Source organism: Cupressus sempervirens, chromosome 8 (assembly GCF_028749045.1).
Source record: "Cupressus sempervirens isolate cs-2001-9-10 chromosome 8, ASM2874904v1, whole genome shotgun sequence".
Taxonomy (NCBI): Eukaryota; Viridiplantae; Streptophyta; class Pinopsida; order Cupressales; family Cupressaceae; genus Cupressus; species Cupressus sempervirens.
The window spans coordinates 13,126,941-13,136,043 of record NC_143125.1 but is presented as its reverse complement, the minus strand read 5'-3'; the positions used below and the strand labels follow the sequence as shown (position 1 = coordinate 13,136,043).

General features: G+C 31.9%; 1 pseudogene; it reads left to right on the top strand.

Moving 5' to 3' along the window:
* The first annotated feature begins 234 nt into the window (after positions 1-234).
* LOC149541331 (DNA replication licensing factor MCM3 homolog 1-like) lies at positions 235-2,866 on the top strand (annotated as a pseudogene).
* The last annotated feature ends 6,237 nt before the right edge of the window (positions 2,867-9,103 follow it).

Sequence of the window (9,103 nt, the reverse complement as noted above, 5' to 3'; positions counted from 1 at the left end):
TTCTAAATTCTTTCATTTAGGTGAATTTTCTCTCTTTTATTTATACACTTCTTTCAACATTAATCATATATATTAAATTCTTCAAATTATGATGGCTAGCTCTACTTACTCTATACAACTTATGATGGCTATATATTGTTTCAGTTCAATACTATTTTGGTGTTTGTAATTGAGGTTTGGATTGATAGTTTGTAGCACCTCATTTTCCCACTGTAGGAAGCTACATTGCCAGTGATGGATATCAATGAGGAAGCCAGTTTGGTGCACAAGCGCACTTTCATGGACTTTCTAGACCAAGATGTAAATTTATTCTTTGCTCTCCTCTCATTTCATCTCATCAGCCTTTTAAAAGATTTACTAGTCAAATGTACTATGGTAGAAGCCATTAATGCATGACATAGTCTTTTAACATGTTTGTGGCAACATTTTGCAGGTGGGGCAAGGTGTGTACATGGACAAGATTAGAGGCATAATCACTCAAGGTTTCCATCGCCTACTTATAGACATGGCTGATCTAAGGAATTTCAGCCATGATTTAGCTCATAGGGTGATAAGGAGTCTCAGTGAGTACATTAAGCCCTTATCTAATGAACTAGGGGAGGTTACAAGAAATGTGGATCCCAAGTATCTACAAGAAGGCCAAAAAATTCAAGTTGGTTTTGAAGATCATTTTGGCTTTCGCAAGCTTACTCCTTGTGAGCCCCTTTCTCCATTTCTTGGCACCATGGATAGCATTAAGGGTATTGTCACTAAATGTATGTATATATTGCCACAGGCATTATCCCCCTATTTAAATTAGTTTGAAAATGCTTGATAGATTGATGAACATCAGATGCCCTTTATTATCCTTATCTGTTGGTTATGACTGTATACATTGTTATGTAAAGAATTGATACTTTTGAGTGAATAGTAAAAAAAGGTGTTAAAACAACAAATAGAGTTCACTTGTAATTGTGTTAGAAGACTAGAGTTCTAGATACTAGGGTAACAAAAGGATGTTTAAAACATTGCATTCCATCTTTTTCTTTTGTCTATTTTATGTTGTTGAATTTGTGACTGGATGAAGAAAAATTCAGGTTACTGTCAGGTTGTGTGATAATTTCCTTGCACATGATTTGATGTCTTAAATTGTTTTACCTCACCCCAAGGATTCTACAATGTATGATTAAATACTTTCTTAACATAACAGTATCACTAGATTTTTTATATGTTCTCATTTGGTTCAATTGTCAAGGCCAACATTTTAGCTGTGTTTTTGTTGTAGGATTGTAGGTTTTTTACCTATTTAATTTTGTGACTAAGATCACTTCTTCCGGGGCATTTATGTGATAGAAGTTGCCTATTTATGGCCAATAGGTTCTTTAGTAAGCTTGAAGGTTGTTAAAAGTGTTCGTTATTGCCCTATCACTAGAAAATTTCAAGCTCATGAATATCGAGATATAACATCAACGACCGACCTACCCACAGGGTCTGTTTATCTTACACGAGTAAGTATTCCATACATTTCTGCCATAATATTTCTAGTGTTTTTTCACAGGGTAATATTTTTTTTAGTAGCTATTGATTGCATACAATTTTAAGGGATTAATGCAAGTTAATTTGCTAATGTTATGATAGGATGATCAAGGGAATCTATTAGTTACTGAGTTTGGTCTGTGCAAGTATAGAGACAATCATACAATATCTATGCAAGAAGTACCTCAGAACTCTACTCCTGGTCAGATACCTAGATCAGTAGATATTATTGTAGAGGATGATTTGTTTACACTTGTAAGCCTGGAGATCGTATAACAATTGTGGGAATTTACAAGGAAATTCTTGGCAAAAGCAAAGGTAGTGTCAATGGTGTCTTCAGGTACCTTGCCTTTTGAATAATCAATCACAAGTGTCACAATTCATTCATGGTAGCCCCTTTTTGGTTTGGAACCTTTTTCCAATTCAGACATGTTTGACATATTTAGCATTCCATTCAATGCAGGATTGTTATTGTTGCCAATAATGTGTTTTAGCTCAATAAAGAGATAAATACCCCTATTTTTATAGGCGATGACATAAAAACCATCAAGAAAATAGGAAATAAGTAGGATACATTTAGTCTACTGGCAGAGTCACTTGCACCTTCAATCTATGGGCATACTTGGATAAAGAAAGTTGTTGTATTGTAACTACTAGGGGGTGTTTAGAAGAATCTAAAGAATGGAACTAATTTGAGAGGGTAAAACCCTTAATTTCATACTTTCTATATACTTCTCTTTCTAATGGTTTTTGAGCTCATGCATCTCTATCAATTTCATTGCAGGGATATAAACATGATGATGGTTGGTGATCCTTCTGTTGCCAAATCCCAACTCCTGAGAGCCATCATGAATATTGCTCCCCTGGCAATATCAACTATAGGACAAGGGTCTTCTGGTGTTGGTTTGATATTCATTATCACCTCTGACCAAGAGACAGGTAATTAGTTTTTAGAGATTTTGATTTTATGAATGTACTTGACTATTATATATGTGTTTGTTGTTGTTAAGAGGCCTAGTTTGTCATGGCCATATGCTTTGACGATGACCAATTTGACATTATTTCATTGGTCAAAGACTAGATGGTTTTGTGAAAATATTTGTTTGTTCTTGGCTAATTAGTTTAAATTAATTCAGGTGAACGTAGGCTAAAAGCTAGAGCAATGGTTTTAGCTAACTGTGATGTTTGCGTTGATGAATTTGACAAGATGAGTGATCAAGACCGCGTGTCTATACATGAGGTTATGGAGCAACAGATAGTAACAATTGTTGTCACCTCAGACCACTCTCAAAGTTGCCTTCATCTTGAATTGGACTTCAACTTGACTTCATTACTTTATCTTAAAATATAATGCTTCCCTCAAGGTTTGAATTCCACAAGAGAGCTGGAAATGCTCCTCACAAAGGTCGATTTCAGCTTAGAGCTACAAATGAGCAAACACCTTTACATAAACCTTCCACATTCTACCTATAAAATCTTCACCTCTTTGTTGAAACATGAAAATTTCATGTTTCCCTAGCAATTTTCCTTTTTTCTTTAATGACATGTATGGTTGTAGCTTTCACTATATAAGTTTGGAGCTTAATTGGTTTTAATAGTACATAAGAGACAATATGTATAACAGTTGCTTGGGAAATAAACTTGTCTTTTGAATGAGTTTTACTGTTGCTTAATTCACACTGATGCTCACCCAAATCATTTGCAATTTTGTAGTAATGAGCAATTTTATGTAGTTTGGTGATGGGTAAGCCTATCAATTGAATAATTATTTTTCTTTTTTAATGTGCAGCTAACATTCTTGCAAAGCATCAACCTCCAGTGATAGATGTACAAGGTACACATGGTGCATCTTAGAGGTCTGAACAATCCTCAATAGTGATGTAAAATGTGCATATTAGAACCAGTGATGTAAATACTATCTTTCTGTATGTAATGCCCCACCAAGGGATCCAAATAATTTTACTAAGTTTTCCAAACAATTTTTTTTTTTAAACATGAAAGATAAAACCATTCATAACATTGCGGAAGCAATAGCAACAATTTAAATGAAAATAAACATAACATATATACATAACAGGCTACATTCTTTAAAGATCCCTTAACGTTGTATCACGTCTAAATTAACTATTCATCTAACATCCCATCCTTATGAAATAACAATGATATATCCAATGTACATAAACAATATACAAGTGTCCTTTTGTAATTATATTTTAGTTTAGCTCAATCATCCACTGTACATATCACAGGGTATGAAAAGCTTAAAAGAACAAACATCCAAGTAAATAAAGTACATCATCATCATCTAATATTAATCCATGATGCAATAACATAAATGAAACCACATATCATACATGATACATCATCACAAAAGATATAAACATCCATCACAAAAGATAACCATATATCAAAAACATAAATAACTAAGTGCACAGTTCCTCCCAACCGTAAATAGCATCATTAGACCATTGTGGATCCTAGCCATCCCTCCGTGCGTAACATTCCAAAGCACCGAAGAGATCATCGGTATTAACATAGTAGGAATTTCACTCTTAAAACATCCTACTAACATGCAAAGTAAAGCATAATAAATCATCAACTAACATATGCAAAGTAAAGCAAATCATCAATATAAGAAACATACCAGTAAATACATCCATCATAAGGTATATTATCTATCATAATGCTCCAAGAACATAATGAAAAATAAATACCAACCAAGGATACTCCAACCACGGTGTCTCGGATGGATCTCAAATGATAAGAGTGAAAATACACTACCACCTGACCGTGTGGAACCTAAGTGGTCCACTCCCACCGTGCTGAGGAGATAATCTCAAGTCCCAAACAGGATATCAATACACATAGCATAAAAATTTCAAGAATCCTAAAAGTATACTAACTTAGAGGTTCCAACACACACAAAATCAACATCTAATTCCTAGAGGCACACAATGACATGTAGGAAACCTACTCTGCAAGCGAGAAAGTGTCATCACATTTATCACGTACAAGTTACCCTGGCAGTTAGCTAAACTCCACGGGTCCATACTGATCTCATGTGGCCACTAGTATCCTCTCATACTGACAAGGCATACTACGAAATGCACGGTCGCAACCATGCATTCTCACTACTCCCATCCTATCCTGTACAAGCACTCAAGGCATGGACGAGAACATCAAAACAATTATCTTTTTAGGTTCATTTAATCCCCTTTTAGTGTGTAAATGTTATCACTTATTAACCAAACTTACAATGAGTTACCCTGGCAGCCACTTAGGGCCCCGACCCCCATTGCAAGCCACTTCCCAACACTACAAGTAGATTACCTACCCTAAGCTCATGGAATCATAAATCTCAAAATCATAAAAGATAATCCATAATCAAATCATCAAATATGCATAAAAGCATCAAATATCCATAATAAGAATCATCAAATCTCCAAGAGAAGAATCATCATATCTCCATGAGCATCTGAAAAAGCATCCATAGAAAATCATGACCACAACAGTTCTCTATTGGCAACTGAAGGCATCACTGATAATCATAAGTATCAATTGGTTCTCAATAACCAAAATATATCTCAAGATAAATGGTTCTCAACAAGCAACCAAGAATATCTCAAAATCATACTGATCGAAGACTCCAAAATGGTTGAGTCAAACATGCCACAACATGACATCATCAAGAAATAAACCCATATTTTAGTCCCATCATGGCGACTAAAAAATAATCCAAGGATAACTGATCGATGACTCAAAAATGATTAGCTCAAGTGTCTCATACACATACCTCTCAGCTTCACACATGAAGACTGATGAACAATAACAATCAGTAAATATAAAAATTTCATAGAGCATACGATCACATTACCATGGTTGGGCTTATAAAGATTGAGACCAAATAAGATCAACATGCCATCATATCTCATAACCTCCGAGCCTCTGGTAACATCCTAGGACTGGTCAACACTAGTCAACCCAAAACCCAAAATAAAAAGTATATAGAATACACGATGCAAACACATATTTTGGTTTACTAAATTCACATAGTTGAATAATGTGTAGGAGTTTCCAATTTTCTGTTTGCAAGTATACTTTCAAGTGTATAAAGTTATCATCATTTGACCTACAAGTCAACCCAATTGTTCTCCGATAGCATTACCCTTCCATTATTAAGAATTACATTCTAAGAATAACTTAAGGATAAATATTTAGTCATTAAATTATTTTCTTTATTCGCTAAGATCCATAGTACTAATTGATCAACTCTTCCTTAATGTTACTTCTACATTTCAACATAATCAAAGGATCATTATTCATTCATAAAAGAACCAATTATCAATCTTCGATTAAGAATATTATAACTTAATTAAAATGATCAATTTAATTTACCAATTAACATAGGTACATGATTCCATGACTTTTGTCATTTAATAATTTTCAATTCAATATTACTACGTCTCACCATCAAAATATCTAAGGTCGTTATTCAAGTCATGAGAGTATGACTTATCAACTTCGATGTAAATACTTCACAACTTTTCTAGAGAAATTGAGATTAGCATATCAATTAAAACACTATTACATAACTTGATTATTAATTAAATCTAATTAACTCTAATTAATTTAATTAATAATTACATATCCAAGGCAACATTTCAATTAATATTAGTTGACTAATAACTAACTATAATTTTATAAGTTAAAAGTCATCTATAATTTAGTACACAAATATTCATATTCATAGTTCAATAATAATAACTTGTTAATATTTAATAACAAGCTATATTAGAAATCTTATTAATAAATCTATAATGACCACATTTGTCATTCTATCAATGAAAACTAACTTTTCTTTGACAAACCCGTATTATTGATAATAATTTAGTTAAACCTCATTTGATTCAACTAATTATCAATCAACTATATTCCATTTCATTAACATTAGGATTAGTAATAGTTTAATAACTAATAACAAGTTAAAATAAATCTACGATAACAGATTCTTTATTATTTTTGCTAACAATGATGTCACTAATAAATTAAATATAACTTCCTTAAGAATCGTTCCCCGGATAAGATTTACCAATAATCAATAGGTAATCATTTGTCCAAAATAATCTTTGATGATTCTAAGTATAATGATCACCAACTTCATTAATCACAATTTCATTCATGATAACATGAATTCATTTCCATTGTATTTTTCCCCTCTTAATTTGATCTCAACTAAATTCTTAATACTATACTTCAATTATTAACTAATCTCAATTAGATTGAACTTAATTGAATTAGTTAATAATTATATAAACTTATATATACTATCTTTCATTAATAATTTGTTAAACTTAACAATTATTAATAAATAATAACTCACTAATAATTTCAATATTCAATTATAATGATTAATATTCAAACCAATCAATGAATAACAACTAAATCATTAGTATCTCTTTTCTTTTAATTTTCTCTCATCCATTTACTTAGATTGACTAATAATTAATTACACTTCTTCTACTATTAGCTAATCTTAATTAAATTTGATTTAATTAGATTAGATAATAAACCATATAAAACTAATGCATATTAATAAGATTTTAATAAGGGAAGATTTCAATAATATCTTAATTCATTCTATGCTTTGATATATATATTATTTTTGTGAAGTTAAGCATAAAGAACTCTTGGTTATGGGAAATGGAGAAATATTTGTCCTTGAATAAAATAGTCCTAGTACGATGGCCATATCTCCCTAATGAACTGTTGAATCGGGCTGAAATTTGAATATGTTGGAGAGGGCCAAGTTGCACCAATTCTGACTGGAGCGATCAAATAAATTTGATCCCGATAAAAAGTTATGAATGACTAAGTTCGGGTCTATCCAAGGGGCAACGACAAGACAATTTGTGATGAATTAAGAATTTCCTGTTAAAATAATTGTTCTCTAAATTTAACCATAAAAGAGTTTTATTCATATGCATCTAAAAATATAATTGATAGACAGATTACATCTAATCATTCCAATTTTCACCATAAAATTTTTATTTTAATTCCAAATCTTGTCTTTCTAATTTAATATAAATTCAATCCCAAACCCGATTAAAATCTAATTTCTTTCTCATTTGGAACTAGGGTTTTTCTATTGTTTTCTTCTCATCCAAATAAAATATCTAGATTCCAATTTCAAATAGTAGATTCAATCACAGAGAGTATTCAGACACATAAAACAAATATGATGAAGACGGGAAGAGAAAGAGTGCAAAGGGAATATGAGAATATCACGAATGCACCTGGACACTGATGCTAATTTATCATGCCTCAGAAGTCTATAGGAAATCCCTTCCTTCTCCATCATTCGCAATTCTTTCAAGAATCCAAGCCGATTGAATCTTCCAAGTGATTAGAAGTGCTAGAAGGAGCATAGAAGCAAGTAGAAAATATATGAGCATATGAATCTTCTCTCGTGCATGTAAGCTTTGAAGTTTCTATTTTTTTTTTTAACTTGTAGCTCGAGGCTTCCATTAAGCTTGTAGCTTCCATTAAGCTTTTTATTTAAGCTTCTATAAATGCCTGAATATCAAGAGCTCTCAAGAAACCTTTGGATTGCTTCTTGAAACCGTTGAAATGTGTCACCAACTAAGCATGGGTCTTTTTCAATTCTTTTTTTGATGAGTCATAGAATTGTAGACACCTTGTGCTTAATTGATGCACTAACCCCCGTGCTGTTGACACATGTTAATCCCTATGCAAACTTATAACTCAAATTTACTTTTTAAATAATCTCTATTTAAATTTTATAACTTAATTATTAATTTTTATAACTTTTATTATTATTATTTTATTTATTACTTTATTATTATTTAATAATTATTATTAATTTTAATTTCTAGTTTTCTTTTATTTAATTCCTTTTCCCCAATAATTCACATTTAATTAATTATAATCAAAATATCAAAGATCATGATATTTTATTAATTTTTTCAAATAATTAATTTATTAATTAAATCTATTTATTAAGACTTAATTAATGGAAAATTCACCATAGACCTCCAAGATAAAATATGAAAACCCATCATAGAACAAATCATACAAAATAAATCTAAAGGGTTAAAAATCATGAAATATGCCATCCGACACATTCGGTGGGTATTCAACTCAGATACTTGTCCTAATTTTCTAATTAGGACAAATGGCTCAAAACTTTGGGATTTGGACTTGAGAATTTATCTCCCCTCTCTTATCATTGAGATAATGTGATAGGGTACGCTCATCCTGGCAATTCAGGGAAGTTGATACCCGGTACCTACAACCTGCATAAAAACCATGCATGTACAAACACAATATATACTAAACTAAACAGACAATGGTAGGAAGTGGTGCATCGTGTAGATCCTGACTAGCAGGTGACTATGACTCCCTTCCTTAACCACATCAGACACGTCATACAAAAGCAAATACGCAAGGCAAACATGCACACCATACACATGCAAGTATGGGATAAGTATCCATAAGAAAGCACATATGATAATAAATCATCTTACTAATCATCATTAATAACTGAAAGCAATGTAATAATCATCATCAA